At 33.3% G+C, this 18652-nt stretch overlaps 1 protein-coding gene across 2 annotated transcripts in view; it reads left to right on the top strand.

Moving 5' to 3' along the window:
- Window positions 1-478: 478 nt before the first annotated feature.
- Window positions 479-18652, top strand: part of CSRNP3 (cysteine and serine rich nuclear protein 3) — a 169118-nt gene continuing 150944 nt past the window's right edge. The window contains exons 1-3 of one of the 2 annotated variants that reach the window (XM_016156347.2): window positions 548-562; window positions 6600-6709; window positions 8883-9053. The gene's annotated coding sequence lies outside the window, so the exon portion shown is untranslated. Of the gene's footprint in view, window positions 563-6599; window positions 6710-8882; window positions 9054-18652 lie in introns of both variants that reach the window. The other variant, XM_016156342.2, reaches the window with a different exon arrangement.

The following is an 18652-nucleotide window of genomic DNA, read 5'->3' as shown; positions in this document are numbered from 1 at the left end:
ATCTCAATTAATTTAAATTTTATCTCTTTGCAAACTACATATGCATAATATTCTCTTGTTTAGTCGCAACCTCCTCTATCTATATATCAAAATGTACAATGAGAAGATAAATTTTTTTTCACTGGGAAAAGTAACGGGAGCTGAATAAATAGGCAATTTACTTAAGTTTTACAGTGAATGTTTTTGCTTTAAATTCAGGTGGATAAGGCGTAGATTGACCCTGTTTTCCTAAATCCAAAGCAAGACGTTTTACTTCGAGTTCACCTACAGACATTTTCCATAACGTAGAGCTATTATTTGAAATATCTTTCATCGCTATTCCTTTCCTCTCCATATTCTTTTCCTCCACTCCCTTTCTCTCTCCCAGCTGCAAGGATTTGTCCTCCAAAAGAGTCGGGGTGGGAGGGAACAAGGGAGGGAAGCCGAGCAGGGAGCATGAGCCAGAGAATGCCAGGATCTGGCTCTTGTTATTGGTTGGCTGCTGTCTGATGGAGGAGCCGAGGGTGGAGTGAACTCTTCAGTCTGATCTGACGGAGCCGAAGTACAGAGACCATATTTACAGGTAAGAGCAAAAGAGAAGAGAAAATTTTCTTTTTCTTCAAAAGAGAATGCTTTCCAATTCCCATTGAGACAATATTAAGATATGAAAATCATTTCGAAAACATTTTCTAAATTCGTGTTCCTTTTCTTACTTGAGGAAGCCTTGCAATGAGTTGTTCTTTCTCCCTGAAAAACCCTTAGCTGATAAAAACACCAGAGGCATGTCTTATCCTGGGTAACTTTCTAAGCAAGTGTATTGAAGAAAAATTAATAGGTAAAATAAGTATCATGTATCTTTTTGTTTGCTTTTTATTCAAGCTTACATTATTGGGCATCAAAGGAAAGACGAGGAGAGCTCAGTAAATTCCACAGGTCCTAGGAAAATGGAGCATTCTTTTAATATACAGTATAAAATTTCATCTGGTGTCTGCTATTATTTACATACAGTAAATGGTTCAGGAAAATAATTCTTGCTGGTTGTAGACCCTTTTAGCACTAATTTAGAATGAATGATTTATGTGCACTTAAGCCCTTTTATTTAACTTATTCCTTTGATAAATCTCATGCTACTGAGTGGTTGTTTCATTGTGTTTAGTAAATTGTAAGCTTACATGATAATTAAACAACTGTATATTTGTCAACATGTATGGGACTGGTTTCATTTTAAAATCTCAGAAACCTATTTGCAAAGGATTAAACATTGCTGTAAAAATAGCATCTTAAGAGGCAAGTTTCATTGGTAGTTTCAATTATCAAATATATCTAGCTAAGAATTCCATCACAGCATTTATATTGTTGGAGATATTTCTATGGCAATATTTTTTTAAAGCTCAAAAGTTAAGATTTCACTTTACCAGTTGCTTATATTGCTTAATATTATCTTTTATTTTCTCTTAGGGAAAATAGGAGAAAGTTCCAAATATGTAGACTAAATGACACACAGTAAAGACATGAAAAATAATTATACTCCAAGTTATTTCATTTTATAGTTATTTTAATTTACATATGTATGTGTCAATAAGAGTGGAGGAACTTCATTAAAATTCAGCTCCTTTTAAGAAAGATTACTGACATGGCACATTGGCAATTAATTAATACCTGTTGATTATTACAACAAAGTCTTTCAATGGTACAAATAATTTTTTTCATATTTTTTCATATTTTGAATGCGTCTCAAAAGAATAGGAATGAATATGAAAAATTTCTAAGTTTTTTTTTTGCTTTTTTTGTTGAAGAGATGGATTTTGTCTTTAAATAGCGAACACATTACAGTTCTTGTAAAATTTAAAAAAGAAGGAAAACAGTATTAGGTAAAAATTCTCTAAATAAACAGAGAACTATCTTAAATTTCCTAAATGTGCTAAATATAGCAAATAATATGTTTACACACATAAGTGTCATATTGACCCGAGCAAATACTCTTGCATGGTTTATTTTGAACTATTTCTGGACTTCAAAAATAATGATTCTGAGATGTTGTCATATTTCTCATTGATGGATTCTTCTGATCTTGGTTTTTAAAACAAACTGATGGTAGAAATTAATCCACCTCCTAAACTGGAATTGAAGGTGATATGTAAGAACAAATATTTACCTCTTGATATGTGTTAGAGAAAATAAGCAAAGGCAGTTATATTTTTTTGGAAATTATAAATTCTGAGTAAATCTACCTCCAGGAATGAAGGGGAATTGATGAAAATTAGAGAGCAGAGTTCCACATGGTTTTAAATTATTCTGTTTCCTTGGAAACCAGCTGCTGCAGATGCATTTTGCTTTCTTTGGCTAAAAATATCATGCTTTTAATAATGGCTAAGGGAAAGAGTCTGAATAAAACCAGAGTATATTGTTGCTGCTTTTTATAATTTCCTTAATGGTTCACATATTTTGGATGAAAAGTAGATAAATCCTTTCTCAATCAGCATTTGCTATCATCCACTGGCAGACGTGTGCATGAGCCAGTCTCCAGGAGATAACTATGGTAGCTCCTACTGCAGAGACTAGAGGAGAGGGGGGGGGGGGGGGGCGGGGGAGGGGGGAGAGAGAGAGAGAGAGAGAGAGAGAGAGAGGAAGAAAGAGGAAGGGAGGATATGTGTGTGTGTGTGTGTGTGTGCGCGCGCGCGCGCGTGTGTGTGTGTGTGTGTGTGCACGCGCACGTGCACGGCGCAGTGGAGGCTAGACACAGAGAGAAAAAAAGCATGAAAGAAAATAGTTAAGAGATTCCTGTCCAAGTGAAGGTTGAAACAAGGCAAATGAAAACCATGTAAGGCTGCTTTGTGAGAGATGGCAAAGCAAGACCATTTGTTTTTCCTTTGGATGTGGATTTTTAATGGAAGCCACTATATACAACTTTGTCTCCTTTTGCACAATACTTTTTATGTTTGGAGTGGTTAGTAGTATAGTGACTAAGACAGTAAATTAAAAGTTTCTTAATGTAGCAGTCATTTTAATCATAAAAAGAAAAACTTGAGATTTATTTCAGGCTATGAATAGTGAGGAGAATTATATACATATTTAGATATATTATTTTAAGAATTTTTTAACTTAATATCTAGATTATATTTCATTAATGCAATCATTTTCTTACCTTTGTAATCTACTTAATATATAAAGAATTATTTGAAATTTAATAGGAATTAATGTAAATAAACATATACTTTTTGTTTTATTTGAATCCTTTGCTTTTTTTTGAAATAAAAATTTATCGTATGCAACTTTTTAAGTAAGAAATAAAATTCACAACTATTATCATATTTTACCCTAGGCAATTTCTTAAATTAAAACCTTTCGTCATAAATTTTTTTTTTCTTTCAGCTCTTTGGTGAGAGGGAAAATCATCATAAAATCATCAACATATAATACTTTGTTTTCAGAATAGTAACCTTAGTCTGTTAGATTTACTGTTAACAGTGTAGCAAATAAAGTACCACATGCTTAAACCATGTTTTATTATATTTAGTATCTAGGCAATACATTATTTAAAGTTAAACTAATTTGGTACATCAGTGTGTTATTTTTCAAAAAAGAGTTAGGATAATGGAAAGTATTTAGTTTTTGTCAATTAACATGAGCAAAGCACTTCAGTGACAGCACTTTCAGCATAAACACAGATGACATTCAAGAGCATACTAACAACAAATCAGATTAGTAAATGAGTGATGCAACCTGTGCAAATAATTTCAGGTACGATCTAAATTATCGAGTATACTTTATGTTCCAGAAAATAATGCATTGCATAGACCTAACTTCAACTACAGATAATTTAAAAATATTGTTAATGTCTCTTTACTGGTTTACACTTCTTTATTTGCTAAAAATAGCTTTCCAGATTCATAGTTGAGTTTACCTGGATTTCTTAAGTCTCACAAAATGTATTCAGTCAAATGAAATATTAATAGCTTCCTATATAACATAGATAGACAACTTAATATCTACAATAAAAACATGCTAGTTTTGCGAATAACCCCACATTGGTGGAAATGGAAGAGTGGGTTTAAAAGAAATGGAAATTATACCAAGGTAAGAAAACTTGGGTCAGGTTTCACAGTGTTCAAATTATGAATGTACTTAAGGTAATTTAAACAAATGAAAAATTGCATTAACATTTATACTATGGTAGGCCATAATTGAAAAAATATTGACGAGAAATTATTTTTGAGGTATATATTAAATAACTAATAATACAATATAGGGCTTAGATAAGTATAAAAGGGAGGTTGGTTCAAAGCAAAATTATTACTCCTTATTTACCATTTTGTAAATCAAGGAGCAAGGAAGGAATTTGATTATCAATTTAATAATCACATTTGGATGTTTCACATAACTCATTGAATCAGTTGGGCAGATCATTTGATTTCTCAGTCAATTGTTTAGATGTTAGTTGTTATAATAAATAGTTTGCTCTGAAAATTGTTGAATATGCTTACTCTGAAAATACAGGCTAAATGTAACTTTTCATGCATTATAATGACCTTGCTAAATGTCAATATTCTAAGGATCACATTTTAGCTAGAAAACTACTTGACACAAGATCATATTTACCATTCGTTTTAGTCTCATGACTAAAAAGGTAGATAGTAAGCATGTGATTCAATTACAAAGAGTCTTAATACTCTAGTTAGGTCAAGAACTTAACATTATCTTTTAATACAGCAAAGTGTTGTGCATACGACACAGTTCTGTGTTTCTCCTGACTCACATGCACATTTACAATAATACTACTTTAAATAAAAAAGACCAGCCATCAGGGGAAAGTAGCTCTTATGTAAATTTCATACCTTTAAACAGTATTGATGATAAAGTTATTTGATAAATACTCATTTGATTTTCATGTATCCGCTTTGAATATTTTAGTCTTCCGTTACTCTAGAAGCATGGGACTGGCCTGTAGAGATAATTCTTTCCTAGATTGCTCATTTTTCCTATGCAGAAAGTAAGGCACAGAGAGGGAGTCCCACAGTGGTTTTTTAAGTGGGAAACGGCCTTTGCTTATGCAAAATAACAACAGTCAAACATTATATGTTTGTATTAAATATTGGATATAATACATTAAATATTGGATAAAAGAAAAGCAGAATTTAGGAGGACTTTGGAAACTGAAAAACAATGGCATGACCAAATGGTCCCCAATGCATAACAACACAGGAGTTGTAGAGTTGCATAGAACTCTCCATGTTAGACCTGCTCTTGGTATTCTGTGAGCCCTGATCACTCTGAGTTACTGTCAAAGTGTCCTTGGCTTTTTGCGAGTTTGTTCTCAGGGTCAAAATGCATTTTAGTTTTGTTTTCTAGTATTGACACAATTAGTTCTTGTCTGTTGTGGATGTATCACAATATATTTAATAAATGACACACATAATTTCCTAAATAGGACTCTGAATGTATTTACAGAGATTATCATTTTCCTTTTCTATCCCACTTAGGCTAGCCATGGAAAATCAATATTTGTCATCAATCTTTACCCAGGTAATAATACTAGTGTGATGCTGTCAAAATCTTAAAGCAGGAGGAATCTGGGAAAGGTTTTCAGAATTTATTAAAATAAAACTAGCTTTGCTTTCTCAAAATTCCTTTCGTGTGACTCATAAAAGTCATTCTTACTTAAAATTTTATATTATTTGGCCACTGTGATATCTGAATTAGTAAGGAACCCCAAGTGAACTCTCCTATGCTGGCACCAAAGTCCCCTAGGGCTGAGTGCCAAATGGGTAACTCTGAGCTTGGGAACTCCATTACAAACTTCTGTATTCAGAGATCTTTACACAACTTATGGGCAGAGCCAACAAGAGCAGCCTCAATGCCACCTTGGGCCAGCACTGTGCTCCCTTCCATGGCTTCTTTGTGTGGTCATTACAGTCACTTCCTTGATCTCTCTATAATATTCTCAATGTCAGGAGATTTCTTTTTTCTCTGTATTAATAACACCTAGTGTAATGCCTGATACATAAAATATGTCCCCAAATTGTTTTGCCGACTGAATAAATAAGTGAATAATCTCGTCAGATAGTCATCTTACCCTTTTCTTGTACCTTCCCCGTAACAGACACTCATTACATTCTCAAATAGTCTCTTCCTTTCATGTGCTTCTCTGTTAGTGCTCTTTAGTGTGACAATGTCCATGTCATATAAAAGTCATTAAACCCTGCAATATTTTGTATTGCAGACTCTTTATTGTATAAACCTCATTTGAACTCTCCTCCTCTAGCAGGGGATTTCATCTGTGTATTCCCCATTTCATGACTTCCTGCACTGGGGCGTTTAAATACCACCATTCTGTTTCAGAGACATACACACACACAGGCCAACATATATTATTAAATCAATGGATTAATTGTACATTATGTTTGATATTAACTTGTAATATAAATGTTAAATAATGTTTGTATAAGAAAATATAGTAATAGATATTTTACCAATCTGAGTGCTGTCATGTATATACTCTTATTCAGTGAATCCCCACAACATCTGATTAAAGTTAAAATTGTTCAGCAGTATTTTTTTTTTTTTTTTGCTCCGGATCCACTTTCTGCCATTTATATCGTGTTCCGGTAAACAATTCTAAGCCATAATGCTTGAAGAGTGACAATGCTGAATCAGCTACAAAGAAACCAAGGATGTATGCTGAGAATTAATATAGCTGTTTTACTGGGGTTTAATATGTCAGAAGGTAAAGGTAAGTAGGCAATATGGGACTGGTGAATGTTCCACAGTCTATCATAGCCAGGAAGAATTGACCAAAAAAAAAGGGGGGGGGGCGGATTTTGTTGTTTCTCGATATGATGTCTGGGAGTCTGAAGAGAAAGAGCGATAAGAGCAATTGCTAATATACCAATAATGTGTTCCATTCATTTCTGTGAGAACTGTACTATGGTATACAGAGATACTCCTTAAATGAATGATTCAGTCAGCTAGTCAACATGCCTTTTTCTAGAAATGCATACTCTGAGCTAATGAGGTCTCGTAACTTGGCTTACCTATTCTTTTGATAGTGCAGAATAATCAATGGAATGTGTAATAGACTTTACAGTCTTACATACTATAGTTGGTGTTCAGAGTTGGGGCTTTCAGGACAGGGTTGAGACAAGTCTGTCAGAAGTCAGAGCCACGTGCCAGCTGGGGATAGGAAGAAGCAGAAAATATAGCGACAGAAGGAGCCAGTCAGCCAAAGAACCCGGAACAAACATGTCCCAAGGAAACGTGGCTACTAAATTGAAGGAGACTATGAGGTCAGTGATGGGCACAAAGACAGTGACCAGTCCCAGGGTTGCTACCTTTTTAAAAAAGTCACTCTAGTTAAATTTGCCTTGCTACAGGAAGGGCATAGTGAAATTGCATGGCTTAAGCTGTCATCTCTCTTTGGTAGAAAATATTGAGCAGATATCTTTTGTAAAATTAGTTTGTTCCCCCAACTGATATATCTCTAGCAAAGACATTTCAGGTGTTGTGTTGGGCTAATGGGGAAGAGAATGTGTTGATTTATTTCCTAGTCTATTAACCCCTCCAAGTCACAGATCTGAACCATTCTTTGTCTGTCTCGTAGAGCTGGTCCAAGGTGGGCTTTAAATTATGATGTAATCTAAAAATTGTTTCTTTAATTTTAAAAACAAAATTAACAAGGGAAAGGGAGATGGTGAATGTGAAACCCAGCAGTGGAAAGGCTGCTTCTGAATGTGAATGGGGCATTGGCCAGATTTTAGAGTAGATTAATTGGGAAAGCATGGAGCTGAAAGGAACTGGAGTAGCAGCTTCTCTCTTTGGCTTAGGTATGCATCTCTAGTTCACCACAGTTCATGCTACTTACAACCTACTGTCTCCTTGGTTGTGCCACCATTTTTTAAAATCGTTCCTATGCTATCGTTTTCCTTAGGGTAGGGAAATATTTATTGATACCTTTGTTATACATATCAGTAGATAGAAGACTAAGATGATTTCATGATTTTATTATATCTGGCCCTCTTTACTCATTGAGGTTATCTGCATTTGTAGGACTTTGTGTTTGCAACTGTCGATCACCCTAACAGTTACTCTATAGCTATAAGAAATTATTGTTCTCAGAGGTTTAGTGACTCATCTAAATTGACATTAACAAATTTTTAAAAATGCATTAGATTTCTTCTGACTGGCTTCTACTGACCATGCTGATACAGAGAGTGAAGGGACTTAAATTAATATTTTTCCCAGTAAAAGATTTAGGGACTGTGGTTTACCCCTGCATAAAATTTATTGAGCCAACCTCCTTGGCATAGGACTCAAGTATTCCCTGTAGCTCTGCTGAATTGACTGGAAACATGATAAGGCATCTAAATTCTACAGGTATAGCCATTCCTAGCAACCAATTTGATTTTTGATAGACAAAAAGCCCCCAGGAAAGTAGCTGCCTTTGTACCTGAGAAAAAAGAAATCCCTAGCAAGAGAGACATGCCCTAATCAGTATGCTCTGGATATAACAGCGTGCAAGTGAGTGATCTATTTCATTCTGAACTCTGGCTCTGTCAAAGACATTACACGATTTACTAGAACAAATCAAATAAATGTATTTGACTCCTGTTTTGATGTTTCAAAACGCTGAACTATATTTCCTTATTCGGCAGTCTGATTCCACATTCCTAGTTTTGACTTTTTCCTTATAAAATACTGTTGTCATATGAGGACACAAATAACAATGAATCAGGGTAGAATTGTTTTCAGTGCTTTCGAACATTATGGAAGGAATAATTTCTGTTTGGATATGATTATGTGGTAGATGTGGTTCAAAAAATTACAGCCCCTAAAACGATTTGGAGACCTTGACCATGCAATCGGTGGTCAAATGCTTCAATGCTCTGTTTTTCTTGTTCCTGTTACAGGTACATGTGACAGCGCTGCAGCTATGAGTGGAATTTTAAGGGGGAAGTGTGAAGAAATTGACAGCTCCTCACCCGGTTCCTCTGTGCAGGAATTAGATGATGAAGTTTTTAGCCGTGACAGTGCTGACAGTGTTGACAGTGTCAATCCATCCACTACTAACCATTTCACTGGTGAGTATCTGAAGCTGTATTTTAGGTTGTACTCCAAATTGTGCTGTAGGGTTGATTCTTGGAGTTTCTGTCTTTATCCATTTAATATCTGTTCCAAAGTTTTTCATTGTACTGGACTTATTTGAAAAACGTGATATCCTTTTGGTTAATTAAGTCTCAGTAGTATATTCCTGTTCACCTCTGTGAAGTATGAGAAGCAGAAATGAGTCCAATTGAAGGTAAGCAGGTAGCAATTGAAAACTATTTCATATGTGTCTTTAGCTTTCTGAAATAGACCCATCTCTTCAAAATCTAATCAGCTGAGCTCTTTTGAACTTCTGATACTATTGGTCAGTGAGTTATGGCATACTTGCAGTGCTGAGTACAGACATTTACTTCCTGGGTGAGAAAATAATGTTTGTTTTTAAAAGAATGCTGCTCGAAATCAAAGCCTTGAAATCCCTGAGATTCTATAGATGTAAGGACACCGGTATACCTCAAACTCAAGGCCAGGTTCATTCACTACAGTAAGTGTGCAGCTTTCTACATGTATATATTTCTCATAAGCAGTTAATGTGAACATCATTTAGCTTAGTGTGAAATGTTCTGACTTAAAATTTTAGCCGTTTCTGATAGCATTCCTTCTAACAGATATACATGTGAAAATTTTGAAATAGATGAATCTTTTTCAACATCTCTGTGTCCATTTAACTCCAGTCATTAGGGGAAGAAGAATCTCCAAATTAATTTTAGAGAAGTTAGCATCATGTAAAGCAAAACTCAACAAGGTAAATAAAAGCCCCATAACTTCACCCTATAGGATGTTGCATATAAACTTTGTTTTGAAGCTGTATTTCGTAAGTAAATGTAAAAATTATCCAACGCAAAATTTAGATTCTCCCCCGACAATAGTTTTTTTCTAGAATTATTTTTTTGGAGAACTTTGTGTTTGGAGATTTTTAACTCACCAAAATAGCCTTTGAAAATTAATACTAAAGTGTATTCGGTGTGGCTCCATGATCCCTGAAGGTCCATTTTTAACCCACTTTCCTCCACCCCCCCAAACTCAAAAGTTAGCTGGGTATTCATGAATTCTCCTTCATCACTGTTAGAAGCATTTAGAATAAAAAAGGTATAATTTATAAAAATGTTTAGCCTTTGTATTATTTAATCATGACTAAAGTAGAACTTATTTTTTATGAACTTGTAGAAGTCTAAAAAATGTGGAAATAGAGGAACGCAGGAAAAGGGAGAAAATAATTGCAGTTTCAGGAACAAGATTCTCTAGTTACGTAGAAAGATAATTGTCAGTTGGGATTTGGGGGGATCGGTTTGGTTCGAGATGTATCTACAGCCTTTTCACACGTTCCTCTAAGTAACTGCATAAGCTTATAGAGGGCATAAACCTTGTCACCCAGAATGGTTAGTAGAGAACATGAGCTGAATGATGCTTAAACTGCTTTATTGAGTAAATAGATTAATTTTAGAGAATTCTTTTTTTCTACCTTTATTGGCGAATAAAAATTATATGTATAAGGTACACAACATGATGCTTTGATATACGTATGCATTATGAAGTGACCACAAGAAAGCTAATTACTTTTGGGTTTTTTGGGGGGAGAGGTAGTGGTGGTGGTGAAAACCTCTGAAATCTACCCTCTTGGCAAATTTTAAGTATGCAATACATTATTTTTATAATTTTAGCCAATTTTAAAAAGGAAAGACTGAGTCCACTGGATGTTTTTATCCTTTGAAAAGCAGCGGTATACATTTAAATTTAAGATCCTCAGAAACACTCTAATATTAAACACATTTTCTGAAATAGATGAATCGTTTTCAACAGTGAAGGAGCTGCCTAGTATTCTTCAAGTTTTTCCCTTTAGCCACTCCTGAAAAACATCATCAATATAGACCCTAATTCTCTGAGATACACCTCATCCAGTGCAGTGCAGCATTTTCCACATGCCTGTGATGTTTTATTTTTAACCTCGAGCATACTTACAACCTCCCTGGTATCTATGCCTCTCCTAAAGTTACAAATTGACTCTCCTGGAAAAATCAATTGCAGGACTTCTCTATGCAAGATTCCTATTGATTTCTATAGCTTGTGAGTTCACAAAGTACCTATAATGTTCATTTAAACGCCGTCAGGTCTTTATAATTGTGGCTCAAGATGCTTTCAAGATGAAAGTGGTGTTCTGGTGGTTTAGAGGGGTTTGAAGAATTTAGGTCAGGCACTTGCAGTGGACACTGGAACAGTTTCCTGGCAGGGCGACAGTTGGAGTAGAGTGGTTTTATTTTGATAAAATAAACTATTCAATAACTGTTTTTGATATTTGGTCATAACTTCTCTGTTTTATCACCATTGTGAGAGTCTGCGGAGAAGACATCAACTGTATACAGAGGAAAAGTCAGGCTAGTAAAAAAAGCAGCTTCAAAGTTCGATTAGCTTTTGCCAGAACTGCTGTTAATGTACTTTTCTTGGAGAGTCTTGAAAGGGTTTTGATGGAAACATTACTCCTACTCCTTTGTAAGGAAATGGAGATGGGCATCATTGAGCACTGAATGTGTGATCCAGAACCATGATTTGGAATAAAAAGTGGGAAGGAGGGGCAAGGAAAAATGGTTGGAAAATGTGACCTATGGGGAATTTTCTGTTACTGTGGACTATTCTTAGCCAGATCTTCAATATAAAACCGTATCGATTATTTTATAAAGTTGGGCAAATTGTGGAAGAGAACCTATTTTAATCTTTCTGAGGGGGTCCAATGCTCTGGACAAAAACAGTAGTAAACAGTCAACCCTTATTCTGAATTCAAAAAAAGAATTAATAGAGCCTTCGAGAACATCTAGGCTGACTCCTTTGTGTTACAGATGTGGAGACTGAGGTCCAGGGAGAGTAACTTGACAAGAATCTAAATGTGTGCTGCTAGCAGAGGACTTAATTGTAGATCCCCAGAGTCTCGGATGGGTCTGCTTCATCACTATCTATTAAGTGGAGGGACCCAATTATCAAGTGAAAGACATGGCTGTATCTTTTGTGCCAGCTCCTTGTAGAAATAGAATGAATGAGTCCATCTTTTGGTAAAAGTAATTGGCACCTTATCTCCTTATGTCTCTCTCTTTTTTTTCAGTTGGTTTGTGGTGAAAGCGCTAATATTTCTTGGATGTAATATAGTGCCAATGATGAATTTATGAATAAATTCAATGAGCTAAAGAAATAGTGAACAGAGAATTAAATTGAGTGTGAATAAACAATTTGCCTTCCCCTTTCCATAAGTGGCAAGACAGACTGTTGAGACTTCCCTTGTATGTCACTGACATTGATGGAAATATCTTACAGCAAACATGCTGTTTTACATTTACATGAAGGCAATTGGTTTGTCTTGGTGACATAATGCTACTTGTGATAATATGAAAATGTTACAATGAAAAGAAGGTGAGATGAAGTATGCAGTGTGCATCTTTAACAGCAGCTAACAAATAGAGGGTTATTTCATTTACTTTAAAAGTAAAACCTTTGTACATTGCCAGAGGGGTGAATGGGCATCCTGGACTCTCCCTTATAAAGGATAATGATATCTTTCCATTCCTTGAACTCCAGGACCCTGCATTACTTGTTCAATAATTCAAGACCTCAGAAACCCATTTACCTTGCATTTCGATTAGAGTCACTTAGTCACAGCTTCTGATTAAATGGAGTAATTATATTCCATTTGCTGGCTAGGTACAGAATTGGCTTTTATATTTGCTTATTTGTTTTAAGCCCTGAAAAACTTAAATTTGGTTTTAAACTTAAAAACACCATTGGATTACGTTTCAAATTAAGTTTTATATATCAATATAGTGAATCTAGAAAAATACAGTTTATGGCTTTAACTCAGCTATCATTAAAAACTAAATATAAAGGTAGTCTTGGTGTTAATGGTGCTGTTTCTCACATCATTCAAGAGATAAGACTCTATTATCATGAGATATGAAATACATCACAGAAAATCTTCCAATTTTCCACATCTATTATTTACTCAAGATGTTCATAGGTGGAATTAATACTGTAGCTATATTTCACAAAAAGCACAAGAATTAAAGTTGCTATTAAATATTAAAGATACCGTCTTCACTTTAGTCACCAGAATATTTTCGTCCAACAGTATTTCTTAGAGTATTTGCATTTTGCAAACCTTGATAAGAATCACAATCCTATTTTGGGATTACTTAGGAGTGGTCACAGCAACAAATAAAGGATTACCAACTGCAAAATATCATGACTTGAAAAATAGATCCAAATGAATTATTTTTTAATTAATTAATTTACTTAAATTGATAAAATGATTTAAATCCCCCCCTCCATCTATCTCTCCTCTCCCTTCTCCCCTCTACCCTTTGATAACCACTAGTCCATTGTTTATGTTCATGAGTCTCTGAATTTTGATGGTTACAATTCTACCAACTGTTTTTAAAGTACCATGATCTTTTGGCTTTGGTTTGAATATCAGAGACTGGTTGGCTTTATACTTGTTTTTGATGGCGATGATGAAATCATAATGCCTTGAAGCAAATGTCCTTGTGTTTCTCAAAAGATTTTAAAATTCATTATGCAGATCAGGCAGTCTGATGCTTCTGACAGCTTAAGGGAAATATATTTGTGTGCATGTGAATGCAGAAAAGAATTAAACCTGGTCCAGCTTAAAAAAAGAAAAAAAAAAAAGGAGCCAGTTGGTGCTATTTCTGAATTGGCTGCAATATTTAACCATTTCACTCTAGAAAGTACTTGTTTGTGCTCTGAAATTGGTGCTTCTTTTATGCCTGAGGAATTTGGGAATAAATTGGGAATAAGTTAGGGCATACAATTGTTGTACCATATGTTTTATGTGTTCAGCTATAGTGATCCTGGCATGAACTAGAATAGTTAAATGTCTTAAATTTACTGAATTCCACTGAGAGTTACATTAAGGTCAAAAGTATAGTTTTTAAATGTAATGAAGGAAGAACAATCATAATAAATGTAACAAAAGACAAATACTGGATTTTCAACCAAAAGCCAACATATAAAAACCAGGAAATCATTGTCTTTTATTGATATTTAATTTTCAGCTAGGAAAGTATTTGTAGTGAATTAAACTTGAAATGGACACTCAGTTTGTTCATTTGGTTTTATCTTATCTCACAAATACTATACCAGTGGAACAGTAATAAAGATTGATTTATGTAATTTACAGTTCTAGGAATTTGAATGAAGTGTTATGAAACTTGGTTTATATAATGAACTATTAAATCACTTTAAATCCTTAATGGATATTTGAAGTGGTCTAAATTAGCATGACCACCCTCCCCTCTAAAATAACCCCAAACTCTGTGAAAACAATTTCCACAGCACTGTGCAAGCTGGTAAATATCGCTAGCCAGGGTGCTAAAAGCACTAGATATTTCTGACTGAAATAAACAATGGGTCCTCATTAATTGTGATATTTGGAGACCTGAAATGTATGCAATGCCATACATCTTTATGACATGGTTGGGTGATAATGTTAATGGAAACATGTAACATGAAAATGAAACTATTATTAAATCATATTAATAAAATTACTTTAAGGATTCACAATAAATAATATTTAGTAAACGTCATCTTAAAATTTGTTCGAATGCTTATAACTTCTACATTTAAAAAAAACTATATATACTTCAAATCTTAACAAGGCCAGAGTTTGGGGTATTTCATTTCATCTTTGAGGAACTGGGCTTAGAAGAAATAATGACTATTAATTTTAAACATAGTTAATTTTTCTAACTAGAGTTAATTTTAGCTTGGAGAGGGTAGTACATATTTTAGGTAATTATACATTTTCATCTGAAATATGTACTAAATCTCCAAACCAAAATGATATTATTATAATATATAATATGTAATATCTGTATTTTATATACACAGACATGCACACATTTTAAAAACATTATACTTACTAAAAGAATTGATTATTAGAGTGACAATTATGGTGGTCATTAATCAGTACTAAAATTAAATGCTATGCTAAGATCATGACCACATAAAACATATCATACATTTTACCTAGATTTTTATAAAATGCATAAAGTTGGAGAGACTGCAAAAGAAAACCTAGGAAATAAACTTGACTAAATAATTCAGGGACACTAATGAAGAAGTGTATATATTTTAAAATTTCCCTCTATATTAGGTAAGCATATATTTTGAAGAAAAATAAAATAAATCCAAAAATGCTAAACATAGCATAAATAAACCTTGTTTTTTCCAACAGAATAGTTCTTCTTCAGCATTCACTAGCTTTGCAATAAAAATATAGAAATGGTTGAAATTTATAATTAAAATTACTTTAAGCTTCTTGATGGCAAGGGCTGTGTCCTATATTCTTCTCACATTGCGTAATGGTAATAATTATAATAGTGAGCTTTATTATATACAATAGTTCTGCCAGGCATTGGCTAGATACTTTAAACAAATTGTTTTATTTGATTCTCACAACATTAGGTACTAAATAATGTTATTTTGATTGGCATGTTCATGACTTTTCTAGAAATGACATGACAATTAATTAAGTGATTTCTGTCATCTTAAAAATGACATGAGTGAACTGAAATGGGCTAATTATATAGAAAATAATGAAGATTGTTGGATGTAATTAGAGTCTCCTTCGATAGGTACAGACCCAAGAAAAATACGTTTTCATATCAGACTTCATGCAGTTTTCATTTGTGCATTTAATATTGCCAGTATAAATTAAATCACTCTCCAAGGTCCCTACATAGTTTACCAACCTTTAAATTTTTTAGTAAGTTAGAATTCAATATTCTAAGTTTAGAACATTGAAATATTTTAATCAATCTATTAATGTTAATTTATTACCGTAAGAAGTTAATTTGTCTAAAAAATTTTAGCTTTAAGGATGAGTTTTGCAGTATTTTTTCTTATGGAAAAATTGTACAAAACCCATATACTATGCAGTTGGTTAAATAATCTATAAAAAACCCATACAGTGGATTACTATATAGGTAATAAAAACAATTGAATATGTGTATCCACTGACATAAAAATATATTTACATTAATAAAGTTTGCAAAATACCATTTGTAAAATCATATATATGAGGTATGAGTATAATAAGATCCAGGAGTAAAAAGAGAAACACATATTTTCTATAAAAATACAGAAAACCTTAAGAGAAGTTTTCTATGGTTAGAGAAATTATAAGTAGTTTTTGTTATTTATATATTTTTAAATATTAAACAATATGTATTCTCAATTTGTTTTCATATATTTTAGCCCAAAAACTATTGTGTTCATTTATTGTAATAGCATTTCAGAATTTTTCACTAATGTAACCTCTATTATTAAGATATGCTTATGAATAAATCTTAGAGTATATCTCTAAAGATAGAAAGCATGATTCAAAGGGCATACTTTTAATCGCCCTCTAAAGCTTTACCACTTTATATGTGCACTTCTAATAACTGTTTCTACAACATCTTGTCAAACTAGATATTTTTTCTCTCTCCCTCTCTCTCTCTGTATATGCATGAATATATAAGTATTTGCATACAGATATACCTTGGCCAGTTTGGTATTTTGTGGGTGGTTTAACTTGAATTTTTCTGTATACTAGGAAGCTAATTGTTTATATATTTATTTGTGTGTGCGTGTGTATTTGTATTGTCTATTTTGTTTTTGTTTATTATGATGATTTTGTTTTATTGCTTCATAATATTATAATATTAGGGATCACTTAATTAACACATATACAGTAATATCTTTCTTATCTTGTCATTTGTCTTTTAACTCTTATTTATGCTTGTCATCAAAGTATGTTCATGTAGTCAAATATATATCATGGATTCAGCCTTTAGTAAATGCTTAGGTAGACCTTCTCAACTCCCAAAATTGATTGCACACAAGTAATCTCTTCTAGCATTTTCATAAATTTTTATTATATATTTAAATTTTTAGGTCACTTGACAATTAATATTGTGTGAAATAGGAAGATAATTTTCTAAGTTCCCAATTTTTCCTAATCCACTACTATGAACAGAAATACAATACCCTATCATACCCTTTAAAGACTTTGTAAGTTATTCTCTCATGATTATTTGAGTTTTTAAAAGAATGTTGTCAAGTTTCCAGACAAACTATTCTTATGCCAGTAGAATTACATTAAATTTATAGGTTAATTTGGGCCACGAGGCAGATTGACATCTTTACAGTATTGCTTTTCTATTCCAGGAACACCATATATTTTTCCATATTTAACTGCTGTTTTACCCACAGTAGAGTTTGTGCTTTTCTTTTTGCAGAGCATTTTCCTTGCTGAGTCTCTATCTTTTTAAAATATTTTTAGGCCTATTACAAATGAGACTTTTTAATATATGTTCCAAGAAATCATTTTTGGTACCAAGAAGGCATAGTTTTTTATTTCTTTTAATGAAAATTCCTCCAAGGTTTTACCTTTAATTTGGCCATAGGCTCTCTTTCATCTTACATTAAGGAGGTATCCTCCCATTAAGAGTTTTTAATTGGTAATGAACATAAAGTTACATCAAATTCCTCATTAGTATATATCAAGATACTCCTATTTTGTAATCAACCTGTTAATATAAACTGAAAAATTAGAAAATAATTTCTAATATGAAATTATTGCCTTTGACTCTCTTTCAACATCAAGTAATTTATTTAGTCTCACATGAGGGTCTAATTTAGTCTGGCAATGTTTGTGTATTAAGGGATGCTTAAAAATGTTCAACATTATTTTAAAATTCATTTAAAAATATGTTTCATTAAGAAAGAACAAAGCTGGAGGCATCTCTCTTCCTGATTTCAAACTATGTTACAAAGCTACAGCAATTAAAACAGTATGACACTGGCATAAAAAGATTCATAGATCCATGGAACAGAATAGAGACCCCCATAATAAACCTATGTATGCATGGTTAACTAATATCTTAGAAGGGAGCCAAAAATATTCAATAGGGAAAGGACAGTCTCTTTAATACAGTGTGTAGGAAAACTAGATATTCATAAGCAAAAGAATGAACCTGGCCCTGTAAATTTAACTTGAAATGGATTAAGTAGTTAAATGTAATACTTGAAACTGTAAAACTCCTGGAGGAAGAAACAGGAAAAAACTCCTTGATATTGGTCTTGGCAGTGAGTTTTTGGATATGACCCTAAAAGCACAAGTAACAATAGCAAAAATCAACAAGTGGGACTACATCAAACTAAAAAGCTTCTGCACAGCAAATGAAACAGTCAACCAAATTAAGAAGTAACCTATGAAATGGAGGAAATATTTGCAAACCATATATCTGATAAAGGGTTAATCTCCAAAATATATAAGGAATGTATGCAACTCAATAACAAATAAACAATAAAAAATGGGCAAGATCCTAAATAGAATATTTTCCAAAAAAACAAACAAACAAAAAACAGTTAACAAGTATATGTGAAAAGTTGCGCAACATCACTAATCAGAGAAATGCAAATCAAAACTACAATGAGACATCACCTCACACTTGTTAGAATGGCTGTTACCAAAAAGACAGGAGATAACACATGTTAGGGAGGCTATGGAGAAAAGGGAACCTTTGTGCACTGT

This window comes from Rousettus aegyptiacus, unplaced genomic scaffold, assembly GCF_014176215.1.
Source record: "Rousettus aegyptiacus isolate mRouAeg1 unplaced genomic scaffold, mRouAeg1.p scaffold_m13_p_2, whole genome shotgun sequence".
NCBI lineage: Eukaryota > Metazoa > Chordata > Mammalia > Chiroptera > Pteropodidae > Rousettus > Rousettus aegyptiacus.
The sequence above is the reverse complement of the archived record's forward strand: the minus strand, read 5'-3'. Positions and strand labels throughout refer to the sequence as shown.